The sequence below is a fragment of the Leucoraja erinacea genome, chromosome 1 (assembly GCF_028641065.1).
Source record: "Leucoraja erinacea ecotype New England chromosome 1, Leri_hhj_1, whole genome shotgun sequence".
In the NCBI taxonomy this organism is placed as follows: domain Eukaryota; kingdom Metazoa; phylum Chordata; class Chondrichthyes; order Rajiformes; family Rajidae; genus Leucoraja; species Leucoraja erinaceus.
Window position 1 is genome coordinate 42,610,881 of NC_073377.1, and position 25,985 is coordinate 42,636,865.

The 25,985-nt window shown below is 45.7% G+C and overlaps 1 protein-coding gene across 11 annotated transcripts in view; it reads right to left on the reverse strand.

The window, feature by feature from the left end:
• The window catches only part of LOC129696036 (atos homolog protein B), a 106,219-nt gene extending 88,807 nt beyond the window's left edge, over positions 1-17,412 (reverse strand). For 3 of the 11 annotated variants that reach the window (XM_055633491.1, XM_055633477.1, XM_055633483.1), the window contains exons 1-3: positions 17,283-17,387; positions 16,484-16,553; positions 15,718-15,798 (exon numbers count right to left, since the gene is read on the reverse strand). The gene's annotated coding sequence lies outside the window, so the exon portion shown is untranslated. Of the gene's footprint in view, positions 1-15,717; positions 15,799-16,483; positions 16,554-17,113; positions 17,229-17,282 lie in introns of those variants that run through there. The other 8 variants (XM_055633519.1, XM_055633541.1, XM_055633452.1 and 5 more) reach the window with 7 other exon arrangements.
• Positions 17,413-25,985: the final 8,573 nt, after the last annotated feature.

Sequence of the window (25,985 nt, forward strand, 5' to 3'; positions counted from 1 at the left end):
CTTCATTTTAATCTTATGATGCGAAAAATGTTATTTAGGCAATTTACGAATCGCCATGTCTTGCCTGCCGATATGGCCTTAAAATTTATGGCAATGGCAACATTCCAATCGATCACATTCCAGAAGCAGCCACTCTCAAGATAATCAAATTCATTATTTTTTTGCACAATCATGTCACAAGAACATCTAAATGATCTATATTTTGTATTATTGTCTATCCATGATCAATATTTTCATACTAAATATCCACAGCACCGTTTTAGTCGGATGTATTGTGCAAAAAATAATGATTTTTATTATCTTGAGAGTGGATGTTTCTGGATAAATTTATGGGAATTAAACATTAAATTCCTTCTATTTGGCACATAAATTCATGACAGTGAGATTTAAAAATCATGTTATATTGTGAATTCTTGTGTGAATGGGATCACTTTGTTATTTGTTATTTGGATACTTAGGCTATTGAAAGATTTTAGCCTTTTCTTAAGAAATAGATAGATGTTTAGATCTAGTAATTGAATTTAGATTAATTGATTAGGTGAAATTAATTGATTTGATGAAACTGATGAATATGATTTTTTTGTTGGGTATTTACTATTTGTTTTAACGTTTAACTTTATTATTTCTACCTTTTTTTCTAAAACTGCAAATAATAACTTGTTTCTGTTAATGCTGTTCAGTGTTTTTTTGTCTTTACGCTTTAAACAGACATCTCCGAAGAAGAAATGTAAAATTGTCAATCCAAATGCCCAGCAAAAGAGACTGATTTAGACAGCATTCGCAGAGATTATCCGAATTTGGATTACTCCAAATGTGATGACCTACAGGACATTCTTAATGGGAAAGTAGCAGGCAGAAAGGCATGTCATGTGTGGTTTGTTGTAGTTGTAAACTTGTAGTTTACAATGCCAAAATTGAAAAGTTGAGGAAAAACAAGGTGTACAGAGTTGCTTATTGGTTATAATCTGAGGAGTATGATGATGCTACTGATTATGATATGCCAATGTTCCAGCTAGCAACTGACCCATAAAGACTTGGTCTTTTGCTAAAAATTGTAATTTCTTTACCTGTCTGTTACAGACTTACAGCATATAATACAATAATATTAAAGCTCTGATCTTGAGAATATCACATTTTTGAATTTTCAAGGCAGTCTCTGTGTTTATTACTATTTCCGTCACAACGGTCAATTTAGTAATTAGCTATAATTAGGTAACTCACTAATTATATGCTTTCATTTCAGGTCATACAAGTAAGATGTTTCATATTTGTTTCAGAATGCTTCAATCTAGAATAACTGAAAATTTCATTCAGTTCTCTTAATTTTTCAGAAAGTTATGGGCTTTTGATTGTCCACGATTGCAGCTTTTGTGTTAAGTCAATGGAAAAGCAATAGGGAACAAGATGCTAATTTCCGAGTATGAAAATGACCATAACCTTTTTTAATACTGAAGATATGAAAGTGAGTTAGGTATCAAATTAAAGTTATTTTTATGCTTTATCTGATGGGATAAATTACACGCTTGATTTTTAAAATCTCAAAATTTTGTAACATTCCTATAACTGTGGGTTTTTTTTTAATCATGTTTTTCAAAAGGGAGAATGGAGCACAGATAGGTATACAAGATTAATATGCAGAACCTCATTAATAGACAGAACAAGCTCAATGACTATTCCTACACTTGTGACACCCCATAATAGAATTTATAATAAACCCAAAGGGAATGAAAATAGCAGAAATAGGAAACCACAATTATGAAGAGATATTTAAATTAGACATTGACAGCAGGTCAGCAATTTAAATCAGCTGGAGCATTTTTTTTTAAATTCACCTTTTTTGGGGTGGCTTAGCAAAAAAACACACAGGTACCATGGACTCAATGACATTGTATTGTTATGGGTCAAGTGAACAACTCTAATAATGGAACAAAGGAGCAAAAATATTTATCAAAATATTCAGCTCCCCTGAATTTCTTAATTTTTATTTGCCCCAACTTAACATTGCTCTCCACCAACCTCCAACCTCCCCCCACCCCTTTAAGGGAATAATTAAAATGCATCACTAAATCTCAGAGTTTGCAGTGCATGCTGTCAGTTCAGTTAAAGTGGTAATTTTCAATATTTCAACTTTACAATGTAAAGCCTCCCCCTTGGAGTTGCAAATTAAAGAACTGCCCTGCACTCGGAATAGAGTCAAGTGCAAAAATCAAACATTGAGATCAATGAAAGCTCCATTGAACAACAGCTGGGAACATGTTAAACATTTAGCAAAGTCTCAAACATTCAAGTATTCTCTTCCATGTATAGCAATTCTAACATGCCAGTCTGATGATCCTCACGAGGTTTCCTATTATGAGAATGACAGCATGATATGAGTTTACACTGAATTCCTGTTGACAAAGGCAAATTCATAGAGGAGAGAAGCTTGCAACTTATGCACAGAGGAACTGTACTAGAGCCAGAGCTCATCCCAGCCTTAAACCCAATATAAATTAATTTATGTGAAATTTTGTAATTTGCTGCTGTGAGTACCGAATGAAATACAACTGAAAAGCATAGGAACAGGCCCTTTGGTCCACAATGTACAGGCTGAACATGATTCCAAGTTAAACTAATCACCACTGCCTGCATGTGATTTAAATCTATTCACGTGCCTATCTAAAAGCCACTTAAATGCCACTATCATATCTATGGAGAAGGAATAGGCAACGTTTCGAGTCAAGACCTTTCTTCAGACTATCCTGACCCGAAATGTCACCCATTTCTTCTCTCCAGAGATGCTGACTGGTCCGCTAAGTTACTCCGGCATTTTGTGTCTTTCTTCGGTTTAAACCAGCATCTGCAGTTCCTTCCTATACTATTGTATCTATCTCTGCCATCACATTAGCATAAAACAAGGGACTTCATCAAATGCCATTTTAAAATCCATGCCGTCAGTATCCACTGCCATACCCTCATGGGCATTTTTTTCTTGAAAACACAGAATCAATCACACCTGGAATGCACTGCCAGGGGAAATCATGGAAACAGATATTATAACAAGGCAGGAAATTTAGGGATGTGCAGGCAGATGTGCAGATTAAAACGCCATAATTGTCAGCACAGATATAGTGAGTGAAGGAGACACAAGGAACTTGATGCTGGAATTTTGCGCAGAACATGATGTACAGGAGTAACTCATCGATCAGGTAGCATTTCGGACGACATGGGTAGGCGATGTTTTGGTCAGCATCTTTCTTCAGACTGGTTGTAGTAAGGGGAAGGCTGGAAAGATGTTGGTGTGGAACCAAGTCTTGCAAGTGGTAGGTGGTACAGGTGAGGGGGGGGTGGGGGGGGGGTTTCATTGGCCGATGGTTGGACAAAGTAATCCTACCACCAGTCACAGGTTCTCATCCCCATCCTTCAACACTTTGCTTGGAGTTGCACTCCCTCCGCAACTCCTTGGTTCACTCATCTCTTCCCACCCAAAACACTCAATCAAAAGACAATCGGTGCTGGAGTAGGCCATTTGGCCCTTCAAGCCAGCACCACCATTCAATGTGATTATGGCTGATCATTCACAATCAGTACCCCATTCCTGCCTTCTCCCCATATCCCCTGACTCTGCTATCTTTAAGAGCCCTATCTAGCTCTCTCTTGAAAATATCCAGAGAACCGGCCTCCACCCCCCTCTGAGGCAGACAATTCCACAGATTCACAACTCTCTGTGTGAAAAAGTGTTTCCTCATCTCCATCCTAAATCGCTTACCCCTTATTCTTAAACTGTGCGTGGCCCCTGGTTCTGGACTCCCCCAACATCGGGAACACGTTTCCTGCCTCTAGCGTGTCCCAGCAATCCTCAGCTACTTTCCCCTGCAACCGCACAACATACAACACCTGTCATTACACCTTCCCTCTCACAACCATCCAGAGAACCCAGCAGCCTTACCAGGTGAGACATCTGTTCGCATGCACCCCTGTTGCAATCAGTGCACCCAGTGGTGCCTCCTTTACTTTGGCAAGATCAAGCATACACCTGGCTATTGTTTCATCAAATATTTCCACTCCATGACTATAAACGCAGGCAGTTGGGACTAATGTAGCTGGGACATGTTGGCCGGTGTGGGCAAGTTGGGCCGAAGGGCCCGTTTCCACATTGTATCACTTTATGACTCGGTCTGCCAAGGCTAGCTAGATCTTCCAGTTGCCAACTATGTCCCGTACAAACCTTTCTGCCCTCGGCCTCCTCTATTCCCAGAGTGAGGCCACATGCTAACTGAAAGAACAGCAGGTCATATTCCGCTTGGGTAGCTTACAACACATTCCAACAAATTCTCCAATTTTAGGTAACAGCTCTTACTTAACTGTCATCCCAGTGCCCCATCCGGCTGCACACCCATTTTCCCCCACTAACCTGCTCTTCCTTCCACCCACACCCATCCTCTTCCACCTATATCTCTCCCTCTAGCTTTACATTTCACTTCTTTTCACATCTGTGAGAACAAGTGCAGGTTTGGTGATCCCATTCCCAATCTGACCTTTCTATCCTGGGCCTCCTCCATTGTCAGAGTGAGGCCCAGTGCAAATTGGAGGAACCGCATCTCATATTTTGCTTGGGTAGTTCACACCCCAGCGGTATGAACATTGACTTCTCTAACTTCAGATAGTCTTTGCTTTTTCTCTCCATCCCCTCCCCCTTCCCAGTTCTCCCACCAGTCTTACTGTCTCTGACAACATTCTATCTTTGTCCCGCCCCCTCTCCTGACAACAGTCTGAAGAAGGGTCTCGACCCAAAACGTCACCCATTCATTCTCTCCAGAGATACTGCCTGACCCGCCGAGTTGCTCCGTTATTTTGTGTCTTCCTTTACTTCCTTTCTTTCCTTGTCTTACAGTCTTGTCTCTTTTTCCATCCCCAGCCTTTGTCCACCCATTAGCCAATCAAATACCCTTCACCTGCCTCCACCTATGACTTGGCAGGCTTTGTGCCGTCCCTACCCCTTTTCTAGCTCCCCCCCCCCCCCCCCCCCCCTCCCCCCACCCCCTACTATAATCAGTTTGAAGAAGCTCCTAACTCAAAAGCACCTGTCCATGTTTGCCAGAGATGCTCCCAGACATGCTGTGGATAAATGGCATGTTCAAGTGTTAAATATTCTATGTTTATTCAAAAGTGGTATATATGAACAAAGAGTGCTGCTCAAAACACAGCTGCCAACAGAAAGATTAAAATTGGGAATACTTAAGAAGTCAGATACCTTGGGGAAGATACAGCTGGGGAAGGTCAGAACTTGACACACACGACAATATATGTATTTGGAAACAAGTTTTTTTCTCTGTCAACATGGATTTGAAAACAAGTAAGAGATTTTATTGTCAACAAAATCCTGATGTTTCTCTAGGAGCTTACGGAGCTCACCAGAGTGACACGTGAATGGAAAGAGGTGATGCATCAAGTAATATTCTGGTATAGGAGTTAACAAAGACATGCATGAGGAACTCATCGGTTGAACAGAACTACATGTGGGTTCTAATAATGTTGACAATGGTAATGTTAGTGATGGTGCAAATGTGATCAGCAGCTAATCCCAGAATTACATCTGAATCACCTGGTACTTCATAAGATCTTAAAGGATAGGTGCAGAATTAGGCCATCCTGTGCTTGGCACTGAGATATGCAAATGAAGAAGTTGAAAAGTTCTTAATTGTCTTGGATCAGATGTCCATTAATACTGAATACTGATCACATTGAATGGAGGTGCTGGCTCAGGACCGAATGGCCTACTCCTGCACCTATTATCTAGTGTCTTAAATTTGACAATGGAAAAATATGGTCCCCATCATTTAAACAATTAGTTTTCTTTATGACCTGTTGTGCTTGCTATAGAAACTTGTACATCATGGAAATTCTTGCAGCAGCCTGTCCTAAATGTCTTCTTTCATAAACCAGCATTTGCACTTTCTCCATCCTAAATAGGTTGATGGCTTCCTTGTTAAAAAAATAATTAGTGACCTACAAACCTGAAATGTAAAGCAGTCATGTCACCAGCTGGCTGGATGAATGAACCAAGAATTAAAAATCATGACAGGCAAAAATCATCAGCCTCCTCTGCACCAAGGATTAAAGTTCTAGCCTGCCCAACCTGTTCTCTCATGTTCTGGCAAAATCCTCATGAATCTTCTCTGCACTCCTTTCAGATTGTTGCACTCTGTGTCATTCAAGATTGAAATTCTATTCTGGAGATGTGCATATAAAAAGTGAGTCTTGAAACCTATATTTTTCACATTCAATAGTAATTTATTCTGCGATCATCCCCCCCCCCCCCCCCCCCCCCCCCCCCAAAAAAAAAAAAAAAAAAAATCACACCTCTGCCACTTAGTGATTTTGGTGGCAGAATTCCCTTTTAGAAGAACGACGAGGTATTGATCGAAGTGTCTGTATCGGAGGCAATTCAAGCCTAACAAGGGAAGCTTCTAAAAGGGTTAAGCGTACTAATGCCAGAAATAAAAAGGACGGTGGTGAAGTTCAAAACCCCCTGCAGCACCCAATTAAGAGGAAATGGAAGAACCATAGGAAAGCCGACAAGCAAAAGATTTTAAGCCCAAAGGTAAGATGTCATTTGCCAGGAGTACAACAGGCAAATTTAACAAGCAAGAGGACTTCTTGCACAATTTACATTTATAACTTTGCTAATTTTAATTTGAACTAGACTGTGGGACCCATTGGGTTCCTGTCACACAGGCTTGGTCCCCTAATGCAATATTCCACCACTCACCCAAAGCCCCCAACTGCACAGGCGCAGCTCATTTGACCTCATCCCTAGCACTCTCTCCCTTCTTTTCCCCTCCCTCATCTCTCTCTCCCCCTCTCCTTTCCCCCACCCTCAGTCACCCCCTCCATAATCCTCTCCCCTCCATACCCCCCTCCTGTCTCTCTATCCCCCACCTCCCCCACTTCTCACCTCCCCTGTTCCTTCTCACCTCACCACTGCCCACCTCTCCCTTTATTCCCCACTTCCTACCTCCCCCACACCCCTCTCCTCTGCTCACCCCTTCTCTACCTCTATTCCCTCTCCTCCCCCACTCTCCCTTCTCACCTCCTCCCTCTTCTTTTCCATCTCCTCCTACCCTCCCTCACCTCTCCAGGTTGGAGACTTCCATCAGCCATCCTCAGCTCCAGTAAAGACGCGATGGCACAGGAAGGGGCGGAAGTCCCGGGGAGTGACAGGAGAAGCGACCAATCCGCGTGGCGCAGACTGGCAGGAGAGATCGATCTGCGCATGGGCGGTTTTTAAGATTTTTAAACCTTGCAAACTTTCACAACATACTACCGATCGGAACGAAACTTGGTGCATCCGCTGCACATGAGAAAGAGGAGTGAGCTGACGAAAAATCGTAGCGCTATCGTGTACCGTTTTGCGCAAATAGAAGAAACGCATAAACCGGAAGAGCACAAGATCAGAGGTTTAGTTATGTATAGATTAAATTTCAAAAGATGTCTGACTGTCTCAGAAACCCAAATAAAAATATTTGCATTGTAAAAATTGTATTATACATCACATTTCTGCAATTTAGGATTAATTTTCCAGGTTTTATAGGCCTAAATTTCAATTTTCCATCCCAGGGCTGTATTTGTCAGTCATACAGCACGGAAAAAGGCCCTTTAGCCCAACTTGCCCCTGCTGACCAAACAGACGACCCGCTGACCCCTCAAATTACAGCTATTGGTTATAGAATTATCTTCTCAGATATGTTCCCAGATTCAAGGTAGAATTGTTTCTGCGAGTTCTGATTTTGTTTGAGTAACCATATTATTAAAACACAATTTGAACCAAAACTGATGGAAGGCAATTGGACAGGTACCTGGATCAGAAATGAATAAGAGCGATTCAGGCCCCATGAGTTATTACAAGGAGACACAGCAATCAGCATGGATGTGGGAAGCTAAATTAGGTTGTTCCTGTGCTGCATGAATCTATGGCTCGGTATAAAATGAAATCAGTCTGACAGCCCAGGAGCAAAATGCATATGCATTCAAAAACCCAGAATTAGTCAGGGACAAATTGATCTGGATTTTCAAATGTCTCATTCACCTCAATGTTACTTGATCAATGTTGCTGCCAATTTGGGTTATAGCGTCATAAAGTATGGAAACAGGCACATTGGCCCAACTCATTCATGCTGACCTCAATGTCCCATCTAAGTTAGTCCTATTTGGCACTTCCTTATAAACATTTGCCCTCAATATACCATCCAAATGTCTTTTAGATGCTGTTATAGTTCCTGGCTCAACTGCCTCCACTGGCAAGTGGTCCCATATACCCACCACCCTTGATGAAAAAATTATCCCTCAGGTTCATATCCCTCGGGTAGAGCTGCGAAACACTAAGGGGCAGAAAACGCTTGTGGGAGTTGTGTACAGGCCACTTAACAGTAGTAGTGGAGTTGGAGATGGCATCAAACAGGAAATTAGAAATGCATGCAACAATGGTAAAACAGTTATAATGGGCGAGTTCAATCTACATATATATTGGGTGAATCAAATTAGCAGGGGTGCTGAGGAAGAGGATTTCTTGGGATGTATGCGGGATAGTTTTCTAAACCAACATGTAGAGGAACCAACGAGAGAGCAGGATATTCTAGACTGAGTATTGAGTAATGAGGAAGGGTTAGTTAGCAGTCTTGTTGTGCGTGGCCCCTTGGGCAAGAGTGACCATAATATGGTTGAGTTCTTCATTAGGATGGAGAGTGACATAATTAATTTAGAAACAAGGGTTCTGAACTTAAAGAAAGGTAACATTGAGGGTATGAGACGGGATTTGGCCAAGATAGACTAGCAATTGATTCTTAAAGGGTTGACGGTGGATAGGCAATGGAAGGCATTTAAAGACTGCATGGATGAACTACAACAATTGTTCATCCCAGTTTGGCAAAAGAATAAATCAGGGAAGGTAATGCATCCGTGGATAACAAGGGAAATCAGGGATAGCATCAAAACAAAAGACGAAACATACAAATTAGCCAGAAAAAGCAGCCTACCAGAGGACTGGGAGAAATTCAGAGTCCAGCAGAGGAGGACAAAGGGCTTAATTAGGAAAGGGAAAATAGATTATGAAAGAAAACTGGCAGGGAACATCAAAACTGACTGCAAAAGCTTTTATAGATATATGAAGAGAAAAAGATCAGTTAAAACAAATGTAGGTCCCTTGCAGTCAGAAACAGGTGAATTGATCATGGGGAACAAGGACATGGAAGATCAATTGAATAACTACTTTGGTTCCGTCTTCACTAAGGAAGATATAAATAATCTGCCGGAAATAGCAGGGGACCGGGGGTCAAATGAGATGGTGGAACTGAGTGAAATCCAGGTTAGCCGGGAAGTGGTGTTAGGTAAATTGAATGGATTAAAGGCCGATAAATCCCCAGAGCCAGATAGGCTGCATCCCAGAAATAGTGGATGCATTAGTGATAATTTTTCAAAACTCTTTAGATTCTGGAGTAGTTCCTGAGGATTGGAGGGTAGATAATGTAACCCCACTTTTTAAAAAGGGAGGGAGAGAGAAAACGGGGAATTACAGACCAGTTAGTCTAACATCGGTAGTGGAGAAACTGCTAGAGTCAGTATTTAAAGATGGGATAACAGCACATTTGGAAAGTGGTGAAATCATTGGACAGTCAGCATGGATTTATGAAAGGTAAATCATGTCTGACAAATCTTATAGAATTTTTCGAGGATGTAACTAGTAGGGTGGATAAGGGAGAACCAGTGGATGTGTTATATCTGGATTTTCAGAAGGCTTTCAACAAGGTCCCACATAAGAAATTAGTATGCAAACTTAAAGCACACGGTATTGGGGGTTCAGTATTGATGTGGATAGAGAACTGGCTGGCAGACAGGAAGCAAAGAGTAGGAGTAAACGGGTCCTTTTCAGAATGGCAGGCAGTGACTACTGGGGTACCGCAAGGCTCGGTGCTGGGACCCCAGCTATTTACAATATATATTAATGATTTGGACGAGGGAATTGAATGCAACATCTCCAAGTTTGCGGATGACACAAAGCTGGGGGGCAGTGTTAGCTGTGAGGATGCTAGGAGGCTGCAATGTGACTTGGATAGGTTGGGTGAGTGAGCAAATGCATGGCAGATGCAGTATAATGTGGATAAATGTGAGGTTATCCACTTTAGTGGCAACAGGAAAGTAGACTATTATCTAAATGGTGGCCGATTAGGAAAAGGGGAGATGAAACGAGACCTGGGTGTCATGGTACACCAGTCATTTAAAGTAGGCATGCATGTGCAGCAGGCAGTGAAGAAAGCGAATGGTATGTTAGCATTCATAGCAAAAGGATTTGAGTATAGGAGCAGGGAGGTTCTACTGCAATTGTACAGGGTCTTGGTGAGACCACACCTGGAGTATTGTGTACAGTTTTGGTTTCCTAATCTGAGGAAAGACATTCTTGCCATAGAGGGAATACAGAGAGAAAGTTCACCAGACTGATTCCTGGGATGTCAGGACTTTCATATGAAGAAAGACTGGATAGACTCGGCATGTACTCTTTAGAATTTAGAAGATTGAGGGGGGATCTTATAGAAACTTACAAAATTCTTAAGGGGTTGGACAGGCTAGATGCAGGAAGATTGTTCCCGATGTTGGGGAAGTCCAGGAAAAGGGGTCACAGCTTAAGGATAAGGGGGAAATCCTTTAAAACCGAGATGAGGAGAACTTTTTTTCACACAGAGAGTGGTGGATCTCTGGAACTCTCTGCCACAGAGGGTAGTCGAGGCCAGTTCATTGGCTATATTTAAGAGGGAGTTAGATGTGGCCCTGTGGACAAGGGGTTCAGAGGGTATGGAGAGAAGGCAGGTACGGGATACTGAGTTGGATGATCAGCCATGATCATATTGAATGGCGGTGCAGGCTCGAAGGACCGAATGACCTACTCCTGCACCTAATTTCTAATGTTTCTATGTTTCTATAATGATTAATAATTCAATACATGAATAATCTTGACTCTTGCGATGGATAATACTGATTCTCCACCCTCGAATGATTTTTCAGTTTGCCTAAGGAATTGCTGGTGGATGATGCTCTATGTTGGAGAGTAAGTGCTAAGTTATGAATCTCACATAGCAGAGGTATTTAAGAAGTGAGCTGGGCATGTAAATGGAAGGAATGAAATAAATCCGAATGGCCTACTTCGGCACCTATTTTCTATGTTTATGTAAATCCTGTCCCTCTCATCTTAAACCTACGTCCTCTATATGTTGACCATAGATGTTAAGCACATTAGTCTATAGTTCCCAGGCTTCTCTATGCAGCCCTTCTTAAAGAGGCAGAACATTAGCCATTTCTCCAGTCATGCAAAACTTCACCAGTGGCTAACAATCAATATAATTAAAAGTCTCATCTTGACCACTTCCTTGTTTGCGCTGTTGTTTGATTTTAGAAAAAAATTGCTACCATATATGGCTGTGATTTTTTGTCGATCTTACTCAGAGTCCTCCTCCGATGATCAGGCCCTGGGGATTTTTCCCATTTATGAAAAATAAAAGAGTTATTAGTGTTTAAAAAATCTTGAGGTTCTCTCTCCTGTCAATCACCGCAATGAAGGCCACTCCCCTTCTGGGGGGGGGAGGAGGGACTATAAAACCCAGATGTCTGGACGTGGCTCAGTTACTGCAAGGTGGTGAGGGAGAGGCCACGACTCTCAGTCCGAGCTGGGAATCTACACCACACTGAGTGTCTACTGAACTGCGAGTGCCCTTTATGTGGTCTGGAAACCAGTCCCTTCAGTCCACAACACCCATACTAGCGCTCCAGAAAGCCCCCCCCCCCACCCACCCCACTGACCAGCAATATTGGAATTGGTGGAGAGGTGGAATATTGCGTTGAGGGACCAGCACTCCCGTGTGAAGCTGGGACCCAATGGGTCCCACTTAGTCTAGTGATTCATATATCTTAGATGGGGCTTGCATCATTTCTTCTCTAGCTACCCACAGTGTCCTCGGATATATATGATCAGGCCCAGGATATTTATCCATCTTCATATCCCCATTGAAGTCATGTACCCCCTTGACCATAATACAAACTGTCCTCAAGACATCTCCATTAACTGTCCTAAGTTCCTTAGCCTTCAAGAGTCAAGTTAAAAGTGTTTTATTGTCATATGTCCCGAAACAGAACAATGGAATTCTTACTTGCAGCAGCACAACACGTATCTTAACATAGCATTCTGTAAACACCATAATAAACAATAAAAATGTACACACAAACAATAATAGTGCAAAGACAAAAATAATGTCCCCAAATCTATAGAGTTCAGACTTAGTTGGAGGTTGTGGTGTTTAATAGACTGGTGGTTGTTGGGAAGCTGCTCCTGAACCAGGATGTTAGAATTTTCAGGCAGAATTATCTGCCACAGAAGGCAGTGGAGGCAAATTCACTGAATGTTTTCAAGAGAGAGTTAGATTTAGCTCTTAGGGCTAAAGGAATCAAGGGATATGGGGAAAAAGCAGTTAAGGGGTACTGATTTTAGATGATCAGTTATGATCATATTGAATCATTATCTTAAGGATAAAGGGGAAATCCTTTAAAACCGAGATGAGAAGAACTTTTTTCACACAGAGAGTGGTGAATCTCTGGAACTCTCTGCCACAGAGGGTAGTTGAGGCCAGTTCATTGGCTATATTTAAGAGGGAGTTAGATGTGGCCCTTGTGGCTAAGGGGATCAGGGGGTATGGAGAGATGGCAGGTACGGGATACTGAGTTGGATGATCAGCCATGATCATATTGAATGGCGGTGCAGGCTCGAAGGGCCGAATGGCCTACTCCTGCACCTAATTTCTATGTTTCTATGAATGGCGGTGCTTGCTTGAAGGGCCGAATGGCCTACTCATATTTTACTATGTTTCTATACCTTCTTCCTGATGGCAGGAGTGAAATGAAAGCATGGCCAGGGTGGTGTGGGTCCCTGATAATGTTGGCTGCCTTTGAGGCAGTGACTCCTGTAGACACCTTCGATGGTGGGGAGGTCATTACTGGGCAAAATTCACCGCTTCTTGCAATCTTCTTCGTTCCTTGGTGTTAGAGTTGCCGAACCAGACTGTGATGCCACCAGTCAAAATGCTCTTGAATATGCACTTGCAGAAGTTCAAGAGGGTATTCGTTGACATGCCAACTATCCCCCATCTTCTAAAAAAGTAGAGATATTGATACTGCCCAGATATTTGTAGGTTTTGACTCTTTCCATTACCATCCGGTCGATGAAGACACGTTTGTGGATCCTTGGGCTTCCTCTTCCAAAGTCAAAAATTAGTTCCTTGGTTTTACTGACATTGCGAGCACAGTTGTTGTTCTGGCATAATTCAGTCAATCGACCGATCTCCCCCCTATATTCCTACTCGTCATCATCTGTAATTCATCCAACAACGGTAGCGTCATTGGCGACTTTGAAGATGGAGTTGGAACTGTGTCCGCTACACAGTCATGGGTATAGAATGAGTAGAGCAGGGGGCGGACCTTACAGTCTTGAGGTGCTCCTGTGCTGATGGCTATCGAGCAGGAATTGTTGCTGCCAATTCGTATTGATTGTGTTCTGTTGATGGTGGGGATGGAGGTGATGATGGTTTTGAAGACCGAGCTGTAGTGTATGAACAACAGCCTGATGTATGTGTTTTTATTGACCAAGTGATCCGGTGCAAAGAAGAAAGCCCGCAAGATCACATCCTCCGTTGACCCGTTTGGCGGTAGGCAATTTGTAGTGGGCTCAGGTACTTGTTGAGATAGGAATTGATATGCATTTTAACCATCCACTCAGAGCAATTCATCAGGGATGCTTGCGCCACCAGTCACCCTACTCTTCTTAGGCACTGGTATCAAAAGGCACTGGCCCTTTTAAAGCATGTTTTACGCCACGGTAAAAACAAAGGAGAAATACTAATTGAAGAATTAATCTGCTGAAATAACTCAGCGGGTCAGGCAGCATCTTCGGAGAACATGGATAGGTGACTTTTTGGGTCAAGACCCTTCTTCAGACAGACCCAAAATGTGACCTATTCATGTTCTCCAGAGCTGCTACCTGACCTGCTGAGTGACTCCAGCACTTTGCGTGTTCTTCAGTAAACCAGCATCTGTAGTTCCTTGTTTCTACTCAATGAGGACCTTGCCCATCTCGTGCGGCTCCACACATTTTCCAATGCTCCTGCTTACCGGGATAAATGATAATGTGTTAATGTCATTTGTATTCCCATTTATTCACTCTCTTCTTTGCCTCTGTCCTGAATGCTGTTGGGTCCCATGAACATTAAATCCATTATCTTTCCTGCTCTCAGTGATTTATCCAATTGATGTAAACGTGTATAATAAATGCAGAGTGCTGAAGTAACTTAACGGGTAAGGCGGCAGTTATGTAAGAATTGGATTGGTGACATTTTGGTTTGGGAGCCTTCTTCTGACTGTGTAATTGGGAGGAGCAGGGGAGTGAGGAGAAAGTAAAAAAGCAAGAAAGAGGTAGGGGCAGTATGAAGAAGGGTTCTGACCTGAAATGTCACCTATCCATGTTCTCCAGAGATGTTGCCTGACCTGCTGAGTTACTCAGGTATTTTGTGTCTATCTTTGGGGGCAGAACAAACTCGCCAAGAAATAGATGAATACAGGTGGGTGGGGTTTTAGATTGGAAGATGGGTGTAAAAAAAAAACTAGAGTCTGAAAGGAGACAAAAGGGTGGAAGATAAGAAGTGGAATGAAATGTGAAACCAGACAAAATGATAGAGGTTGAAGGGGTTGGTGGTGGTGGGGTAAGGGAAAAGGGGAGTGCCAGGACAGTGGGAGAAATGGCTGTACAACTAGGTGGGGCACAGGAAAGAAAGTGGAAAAAAGTGGGGATGGGGAGTGTGAGTGTTTACCTAAAATTGGAGAGTTCAAAATTACATTGTATAAATTGAACCAATATACATTGTGCATGTTTGAACTGAGGCCAAAGGTCAGTACATTCTGTACTCTGCCCCAGCTGTTATGAAGTCAATTGTACTTCTGGTATAAGACATGAAGAGAAATGAAGGGCAATTGGTTTACACACAAGTTTGTATGCAAAACGTTTGAAATTTAGACTAATCTGTTGCTCGGCTTTCTCCAATTTTAGCAACAATCTCCAGCGGTAGAGAGACTTTGCAACATTGACCATACAGTGTAGCTTTATTACAGTATATCCTCATTCAATGACTATGTCACAACTGCTGTTTAACTCTTGCTCTTTATTTATTCAACCGAGTCGTTTGTAGAAGTGCTTCAATGACCAGATGAGAAACAACTATACTGAATTACGCGCTATTTTCAGGAACTTAACCCGCTTATAAAACATAAGGTGCATGTATTGATATGGAGTCATGTTGAGCAGCCGAATAAAGACATCTGAAAATTCAGCTGTGAAACTGTTGTGTTTTAAAGACATAGTTTTGCGACTACTTAATGGTGGTGGCTATTTATTTCCACTTTTTAAAAAAGTCATATTTTGGGGATTAAGCTCTAGATCTTCAATATCTAGCATTCTGATTTATTGTAGAAGAAAATTACAGGAGTCTTTTCCTTTTCTCAAACCTGGTTTGATGACAGATTACTGTTGATATTGGGCAAATGTGTGTAGCCCTCACTATAAGAGAAGAAAGACCCTTACACATTCCACAATTCTTCTTTCCAGTTTACAAATATTTTGTATTGTGCATAATAATTAACATAAATACTCACTGTTTGTGAAAGAGTGCAGAAGCAGGAATCGCCTTTTGCCCAGACTACCATCTAGAATTGCCCCTTGTAGCACCATGAAAACTAGATGGGAAGAATTTGGAGTTGGGGGAAGGGGATGGTGGGTGCAATAGAAGAAAGAGAAAACAATGACATTTTCATTGAACATTTCCTAACAGGATTAGTAGGTCAATGAAATAAGAAGATCTTGAAGATCAGAAAGAATAAAGGCCTAATTGAATAATGCCGTCAATCAATTTAACTTGCGTTAGCTGCTTCAACTAAAAAAGCTTGAATTTGAAATAATGTGCATAAAAGGGGTACATGATTATTTTATTTTCCTTAAAAGTTCTGTTTTGATGACATATTACATCATCAATACAAAGAATTCCTTTAGTAATTTTATGATTATATTGGCATAACCATTCAACAATCTATTTTCTACAATGTTGTTGTTTCTTTGCCATTGTGTGTTATTTGCAAAACATCACCTACCCATATTCTCCAGAGATGCTGCCTCAACTGCTGTGTTACTCCAGCACTTTTTTCAATAGCTACCAGAAATCAGATGCTACCTGGAGAAAATATTGCTATTGTAGTTTGCACAGAACTTCAATAGGGTATTTAAAAACCAGAGCAAATATCTTAAAAGGGTTGGAAAACTTACTGAAAGAAAACTAGTTTCTAAACTCCAGCATCCAGATATAAATTACCTTAATCACCGGGGGGAAATATACAGAGTTTAGTTTAGTTGAAAAAAAACTAATACCTTTCAAACACAATTTCACTGGTGGTACTTGATCCTGGAAAAGTATGCCTGGGAAAGTAGGCCCAATACACTGAAATCCAGAACACAATGGGTTAACTAGAGGATGCCAATACTTTTTATAAACCTTTGAAGGACTTTCCTATGGTCACCATGGGGACACAATCTCGTTGCCAATTATAATGAAAAACCGCCATATACATACACAAGAATTCGCGTAGTTGCAATTGTCAAATTAGTTTTTTGATAAAACAAGACGTCCAGTCCCTCCTTTTCCTTTTTATTGATGCACTGACTGGCAAACAAGTTGACAGATTAAACCAACACTGATACGAACCGCCTTCACATTCGCAGATCATTCGTGTTCTGGACAAATATTTGTACGTGAAAAGGGTTATAATTATCTTCGGACATCCCGTCTCCTTTGATTATCACCAGGAAATTATAAATATAGAAAGAGGATTTAATCGCTGATATGTAAACTATAAAACTGCAAGTTTTAAGACAGCACAAATTAGCGCAGACATAGCATAGTACATTCTTGCACACAAATCAAAAAGCAATGCCCGTCAATCTCTTGAATATCTTCAAGATGCATTGGAGCTGACAGACAAAAAGCCCGGCGGTGCATACCTTCACAGAGCAGCAGCCCAGCTCACAGCTGATCTGTTGCGGCAAGTCGGGAGTTTAACTCCTTCCTGAAACTAACTGCTAACAGCAGCTCGAGTGACTGGAAAACAAGGCAGAGGAACGCCCGCTTCAGTCTACCCCTCCCCTCCCCTCGATCCGGAACACAACTGACCTCGGGGCCGCCCGACTCGCTGTAACGTTCATCTGAAGCCGCCGGTCTCCACTCGGATGCTCGAGCCCCAGCTCAATGCGTCGCCTGGCCCGCACTGGCTTCCGTACACATGCATTCCTTCCGGCCTGTTGTCAGGCGACCGAGCTCCGCCAGTGCCCGCCCCCCTCGCCAGCTGCCGGCCCATTGGTCGCTCGGCGCCTCATTTGCATCGCAACGCCTATAAATACAACGCGGCACAAGCGGTCGTTAGAGAGCGAGCGCCACCCACATCTCCTCACCCCCCCCCCTACCCCCCCCCCCCCCCTACCCCCTCCCTCCCTCTCCCTCTCCCTCCCCTCTCTCCCCTCCTACCTCCTTCTCCCTCTCCCACCTCCCTCTCTCTCCCTCTCCCCTCCCTCCCCTCACCTCCCCTCTCCCTCCCCCCCCTCTCCCCTCCCTCTCCCCCCCTCCCCTCACCCCCCCTCCCCTCACCCCCACCCACACCCCCACCCCCCCCCCCCCACACTTCCCTCCTCACTTCCCTCCTCACTTCCCTCACCTCCCCCCCTCACCTCCCCCTCATCATCTGATCTCCAATCTGCAAAATGCACCCAAAGAAGTTAAGATCCAAGCATATAAGCCTTGTATGTCCACATGTTGAATATTGCTGCTTCATGTGGGATCCCTTTCACTCAAGGGAACACCAATAAGATCCAGGCAGTGTAAACAGAGCAGCAAGGTTCATATCTAACATCTACGTGGCAGAGCTCAGTCTCCAGCATGATAAAGGACTTTAAACTTCATCCACCTACTACTCGTCGCACGTTCATCAGACTGACAACATTCCACAATATCAAGAATACCACTATTGATTTAAAGATGGAGGACCACATCCAATTAACCCAAGCACCCATAGGCATGTCAACCATAAGCTACCAACCTGGAAATAATTTCATTCCGCACGGCACTTCATTAGCACTTTCTAACTCGTTTTTCTTCAAGACAGCAAGGGATTGGAATACCCTACCATCCAGCATCAGAGATCTCCAAAAGATCAACACATACAAAGATGCACTCCAAAAGCTCTCCATCTCGACTAACACATCCACCACCATCATAGCCTGAGTGATGCTCTACTTAGAGTTTTTCAGCATACTACATCCAGATCCAGATCCAGCCACCCAGCCGGCGTAAGGGTATTAGATAAGAAGAGAAGAGGTATGAAATATAAAGCCAACAACCTGTTGATGAAGACAGACACAAAAAACCAGAGTAACTCAGCGAGACAGTCAGCATCTCTGGAGAGAAGGTATGGGTGGCGTTTTGAGTCGAGACCCTTCTTCAGACAGAGTCATGGGAAAGGAAAACGAGAGATATAAACGAAGATGCAGAGCGATATAGAGCAAATGAATGATAGATATGCAAAAAAGTAACAGTGATAAAGGAAACAGGCCATTGTTAGCTGTGGCTAGGTGAGAATGAAAGCTGGTGTGACTTGGGTGGGAGGGGGATGAAGGGAGAGGGAATGCAGGGGTTACTTGAAGTGAGAGAAGCCAATGTTCCTACCTCTGGGTTGTAACCTGCCCAAGCAAAATATAGATAGATAGATAGCCTTTTATTGTCATTCAGACCGAAGTCTGAACGAAATTGCAGTCATACATATAATACCATACAATAAAACAACAATAAAACAACAATAAACACATATTAACATCCACCACAGTGAGTCCACCCAGCATCTCCTCACTGTGATGGAGGCAAAAGTCTTAGGTCCGCATATGAGAAGCAACCAGGAGGTCAGGTATGTCCAATAGATCGTTTCATTGAACACCTTTGCTCAGTCCGCCTGGACCTACCTGATCTCCCGGTTACTAAACACTTTAATGCCCCCTCCTATTCCCATTTGATAAGGGAACTCGAGGTAGTGGAGCCATTAGGAGGTAGAGATCATAATATGATGTTTTAATCTACAATTTGAGAGGGAGAAGGGTAAATCGGAGGTGTCAGTATTACAGTTGAACAAAGGGGACAATGGAGCCATGAGGGAGAAGCTGGCCAAAGTTGACTGGAAAGGTATCCGAGCAGGGATGACAGTGGAACAACAATGGCAGGTATTTCTGGGAATAAGACAGAAGGTGCAGAGATCAGTTCATTCCAAAGAGGAAGAAAGATTCCAAGGGGAGTAAGGGGCGACCGTGGCTGACAAGGGAAGTCAGGGACAGTATAAAAAATAAAAGAGAACAAGTATAACATAGCAAAGATGAGTGGGAAGCCAAAGGATTGGGTAACTTTCAAACAGCAACAGAAGATAATTAAAAATGCAATACAGGGAGAAAAGATGAGGTACAAAGGTAAGCTAGCCAAGAATATAAAGGAGGATAGCAAAAGCTTCTTTGGGTATGTGAAGAGGAAAAAAATTAGTTCAGACCACAATTTGACCCTTGAAGACTGAAAAGGACGAATTTATTATGGGGAACAAGGAAATGGCAGACGAGTTGAACAGGTACTTTCATGAATATTTAATTCATAAATAAACTTCACATGGCCCCTCATACATATATGTTTTGATAATGGTCTAGGGTAATATCTTCATCTATACTAGGAGAAAAATACAGTAACATAAAGGAAAACAGTACAGTAAAGATCCTGTAATTGTCGTTGTGCTTTGTGTCCATTGTCACAACGTCCGTTATTGGGGTCGGTGCTTCCGTAAGTTAAAACACGGAGGCTCCAAACCTCTAATTCATTTCAAACACCCACGAGGTATCCTATGGTAGTTGCAATCTTTGCGTGAGTTAATTATCTTTTCTTGTTTTGCAATTTAATATATCAAAAACATTGTGGTGTCAAAAACGCAATGTCCATTTACGATATATTTTCCGACTTTTTTAAATTAAAAAAAAAAAAAATCTTTTGACATAAATTGGTCACGTCACTAACTTCATTCCTTCGTGTCAACTTTGGGAAGCTCTGCAACGACCGTTACGGAGACATTTTACTTACAAAAAATTCAGCCCAAATCAAACGATCTGATGAATTAATGGCCATCGATGTCGCTCAGATCCATAAGGTAATCGGTGAAAATGCTTGGTTTTCTATGGGACATACTTGGTTTTCTACCGCAACATACATTTGTGTATATGATGTGTAACACGCGTTGCAGTGTCCACTCGGATGATCGGGTAAATGAAGTGGAAATGGTGTTTACAATTTTATTGTTCCATGTGGTATTCATAAACATAGAAAGGAATAAGAAGCATGTGTACTTACTGTGCCAACCAGGTCACTGGTGGACACCACGCGGCAACCGTTACACAAAATGTTTTTGTGTATTCTGATGCCATTTTCAGGAACTTGCCATCAATATGCAATCTTTTCTTATATTTGTTGTTGATACTATGTTAGTCATGAACCCAATAAAGTGCTTGTCAACTTTTTTGAAGGAATTTGAAATTTGATCCATTTGTCCCAATTTTGTGTTGCACGATTGTAAAAAGGCACGTATATATATAAATTACTAGACCAAGTGCAGACCCGTTGGGTCTGTTCCCCCAACGTGCGGTTGTGGGGGGGGGGGGGGGGGGGGGGGGGGGGTGGCAGCATGCAGCGACACACACTAACTACCCCTCCCCCCCGCTAATAGGGGGGGAGAGAGAGAGGTGGGGGGAGGAGAGAGGAGAGAGGGGGGAGGAGAGAGGGGGGATGGAGAGAGGGGGGGACGAGAGAGGGGGGGAGGAGAGAGGGGGGGGGGAGGAGAGAGGGGGGGGGGGAGGAGAGAGGGGGGAGGAGAAGGAGAGAGGGGGAAAGGGGGGGGTGAGAGAGGGGGAGGAGAGGGGGGGGAGGGAGAGAGGGGGGGAGAGAGGGGGTGAGATGAGGGGCGGGGGAGAGGAGGGGGGGAGAGGGGGGGCGGGGAGGGGGGGAGGGGGGAGGGGCAGGGGTGTTTCGTGTTTTGGGGAGGGGGGGTGGGGGGGGATTTTCGGGGGGGTTCTGGGGGGGGGTTGGGTGAGGTTAGGAGAGAGGTGGGGGGGGAGGTGGGTTGTGTTGGAGGGGTGTGTGGAGGGGAGGGGGGTTTAGGGGAGGGATGGTGGGGGAGGGGAGGAGGGGGAGGAGAGGGGGGGGAAGAGGGGGGGGAGGAGAGGAGGGGGGAGAGGAGGGGGGAGGAGGAGGAGGGGGGGAGGAGGAGAGGAGGGGGGGGGAGGAGGAGAGGGGGGGGAGGTAGATGAGAGAGGGGGGAGGAGAGGGGGGTAGAGGAGAGGGGGGGGGCGAGGAGAGGGGGGGGGAAAGGGAGGGAGGGGGGAGAGGGAGGGGAGGAGAGAGAGAGAGGAGAGGGAGAGGAGGGAGAGGAGAGGGAGGGGGGGGGGAGGAGAGGGAGGGAGGGGGAGGGGGAGGAGAGAGGAGAGGGAGGGGGAGGGGGAGGGAGGAGAGGGGGGGGGGGGAGAGGAGAGGGGGGGAGAGAGAGGAGAGGGGGGGGAGGAGGGGGGGGGGGAGGGGGGGAGGGAGGGGAGAGAGGAGGAGAGGGGGGGAGAGAGGCGGAGAGGGGAGGGGAGGGAGAGAGAGGAGAAGGGGGGGGGGAGAGAGTGCGTTTTTACTTCAACCCAAACAACCATTTGCAGGCAGTGATTTTTTACTAACCATATTTTCATTTTCAAACCAAATTAAGGGTACTCACAGTGCTGTAGACATTTGTCAGTGTCATTGAGGCTCTGATTGAGGCACACCACTTGCAGAGACTGATTGAGGCACACCACTTCTTGGTTTTATATTCCCTCCCTCTCCCTCCAGCGGGGGCAGCAGAGAGAATGGGGAACGTTGTAAAAACATTAATATCTCTGTCAATTTTCATCGACAGGTAAAATCCTCGGCACACACGCGGCGAAGGGGGGCTCTGAGCGAGGTGGCCAAAAATGATGGCCGTAGGTGGCGGCGTACTCTGGGAAACCGCAGCACAGAAAGCCAAAACCGGTCAAGAACAGAGTTTTAGTAATATAGATTTAGATGAAGGTGTAGCGGCACCTAGTGGTGGCCCTGGTAATGTCAAACCCTCAATATTGGCTGGCGCAGTTACGTGAACCGGGGGGGGGGCGTTTTTGTAGGCTTTCTGTAAAACCATTCATTCGAGCTCCACGCAGTTTCAGTGAGTATCGTTTATTTAAACTGTCAATATCGACTCGGGTAATCATTTTATTTTCATTTAAAAAATAAAGAACTGTCAGATAGATTCGACAATTTTAATTGTCATTGTCAGGGTAAGAGACAACGAAATGCATTAGCATCTTTGAAGAGCGACATAGCATTTAAAAAAAAATAAAGAACTTTGTTGGCACACCGAGGTACGTTGGGTACGTTGTCTAGGGTGACAGCCGCCAAAAGAAGGTGGTTCGGCAACCCGTTAGTCCGATCGGTACTCGGTTGGGGTCTGGACATGCAATCCGCCGCCGCCCTCCCCGACGCTTCCAGCTTCCCCAGCAAAACGCTGTGGGCCTGAAACTGACCGTTTTCTCAAGTGTGGTTCGCCCACATAGAGGCCCAGTTCCATCTTTGAAATATCGTTGCTGACACCACCCGATATTTCGACGCAGTCGGGGCGCTCAGCCAAGAGACAGCCACGCGGATGCTGCCCTCCCTACAAGACCCGCCAGCCATCGGCAAATAAGAGGGCCTCAAGGCCCTACTGCTCCGTTCCTTCGCCTGCTCCACATGGACGGCCTAGGCGATCGGAAACCGTCCACCTCGCGTTGATGGACGGTTATCGACCCTGCCTGCTTTTTGAGCAGGCGTTTCTAGAGCAAATGCCCAACGACATCCGCCTGCTGCTCGCCGGGTCAGACTTCACAGACCCTATGCAGCTTGCCGAGAGGGCCGATGAATTGTGGCTCGCGAAACAGCAGGACGGCGTGTCCATCAACCGAGTGTCCACGCCCGTATGTCAGCAGCCTCGTAGAGATGCCCAGCCCTCCGCTGCCATCGCCGCGCCACAGCCGCACGCTGGAGACCGGGGTAAATGCCAGTGGTGTTATTACCACCTACGCTGGGGTGCTGAGGCCCACCGGTGCCGCCCCCCCTGCACGTTTGCGGGAAACGCCTTGGCTGATTGTCAGTAGGAGCTATCGCGATCGGCCAAAACAACGGCCTCTATGTGCGAGACTGCCATTCTGGACTTCGTTTCCTGGTCGACTCAGGAGCCAACATCAGCATCTTTCCCCCGACTGGTGCTGGTAAGTGAAGCCCTGTCCTGACTGCCGTCAACTGCAGTACTGTCCGCACCTATGTCATGCGGACCCTATCCCTCAACTTCGACTCCAGCACATACGACTGGACCTTTACCGTTGCGGATGTGGCGCAACTGGTCTTGGGCGCCGACTTCCTTCGTGCCTTTTTGCTCATGGTGGACGTACGAAGCGGGTGCCTCGTTCCCCCGGCAGGGCCCCAGCCCTGCGACCCACGGAACCCTGTAGCTGAACACGGTGGTGCGGTCGAGGGCTCGTATGCCTCCCTGCTCGTGGAGTTCCCAGAGCTACTCACCCCCCCGTTTCCGCACAGCAACCCTCAAGCACGTGGTAGTGCACCATATCCCCACCATGGGACTGCCATTACATGCTCGGGCGCGCCGGCTCCCATCCAACAAGCTACGCATCGCCATGGAAGAGTTCAAACTGATGGACGACATGGGGATCGTACGGCGCTCGGATAGCCTGTGGGCATCCCCATTACAGCTGGTCCCTAAAACGTGTGGGTGGTGGGGACCATGCGGGGAATATAGGCGCTTGAACGCCGTTACGACCGTGGACCACTACCCTGTCCCACACATCCAGTACTTCTCTGCTCATTTGGAAGGCGCTACCTTTTTTTCGAAGGTGGACCTGGTCCGCGGTTATCATCAGACCCCTGTTCACCCAGCCAATGTCCCAAAGACCGCCACCATTGGTCTGTTCGAGTGGGTCCGTATGCCGTTCGACTTATAAAACGCCGCGCAGGCATTCCAGAGACTGATGGACATGGTGGGTAGGGGATTGGACTTTGTTTTCATCTACTTAGATGACATCCTGGTTGCGAGTCACTCCCAACGGGAACACCTCACGCACCTGCGGGCACTGTTCCAGCGGCTCCAGGACCATGGACTCGACGTAAACCCCGCCAAATGCCAGTTTGGCCTCCGCACAATTTCATTCCTGGGGCACCATGTTACCTCGCAGGGCACCACCCCATTTCCCTCTAAGGTGGAGGCCATCCGGCAGTTCCCCCAGTCGCTCACTGTAAAAGGGTTGCAGGAGTTCGTCGGCATGGTTAACTTTTATCATCGTTTCGTGCCGGTGGCGGCGAGGGTCATGTGCCCCATTTCAGTGCCTCACTGGTAAGCCATGGGACCTCGTGTGGTCCACCGAGGCTGAGGCCGCGTTCAACAGCACGAAAGAGGCACTGGCCAAAGCTACCATGCTGGTACACCCGCGGGCAACAGCCTCGAGTGCTCTCATGGTAGACACCTCCAATACGGCCGTGTGTGGGGTGTTGGAGCAGCTCATTGACAGCCTCTGGCAACCGTTAGCAACTGCTAGCCTGTTTCAGCCATCAGCTGAGTCAACTCCTGCGCGTTCGACCGGGAGCTCCTCGCCCTGTACCTGGCCATCTGTCACTTTAGATACTTCCTGGAGGGCTTTACTGACCACAAGCCCTTGAGGTCCGCCTTGGCCAAGGTGTCAGACCCCTGGTCTGCTCGACAGCAGCGACATCTGGCATTCGTGTCAGAGTTCACGACGGACGTACAGCACGTGGCCGGGAAGTTCAACACTGTCCCGCCCGGCCCTCCTGGCTGCGGTGGCCATGGACCATGGTGTGGATTACATAGAGTTTGCTGCAGCACAGCGTTCGGATGACGGGATGGATGGCTACAGGACGGCCGCTCCAGGGTTGCGGTTGGCTGACGTTCCGTTCGGAGCGTTGGTACTGTGCGATGTTTCCACTGGGCCCCCACGCCCCATTGTTCCCGCAGATTGGCGTAGCCGGATTTTTGATGCCATCCATGGCCTGGTCCACCCATCAATCCGGGCGACTTCCGCGCTGGTGCGTCTGGCAGTGCCTCTGGAAGCAGGTTGCGGCTTGGGATAGAGTCTGCATCCCCTGCCAGATATCCAAAGTTCAGCGTCACGTACGGGCCCCAGTGCAAGACTTTGTGGTTCCCTCAGGCTGTTTCCAACACATCCATCTCCTCATGGTCGTGGATCGGTTTACGAGGTGGCCTGAGGCTATTCCGCTGTCGGACACCTCCACCGTGTCTTGTTCCCGGGGTCTTGCGGCCCATTGGATTGCTAGGATCGGGGTTCCGGCAGACATTTCCACCGACCGGGGGGCTCAGTTTACATCCTCATTGTGGGCTTTGTTGGCGAAATTATACGGGGCGCAGTTGCACCACACCACCGCCTATCACCCACAGGCCAACGGGTTAGTGGAACGATTCCATCGCCACCTTAAATCGGCACTAAAGGCACGGCTCACGGCTCTGGACTGGGTCGACCAGTTGCCTTGGGTGCTGTTAGGCATCTGCACAGACCCTAAAGTGGACTTGGATACATCGTCCGCCGAGTTGGTATATGGCTTGACTTTGCGGGTGCCCGGGGAGTCTACCCCGGTGGTTTTGGCGAGTCTCCGGGAGAGAGTGGGTGGCCAGGCCCCTGTTCCTACCTCGTGGCATGGGACTGCCCCAGTGCATGTGCCGCCGGCCCTTAAGAA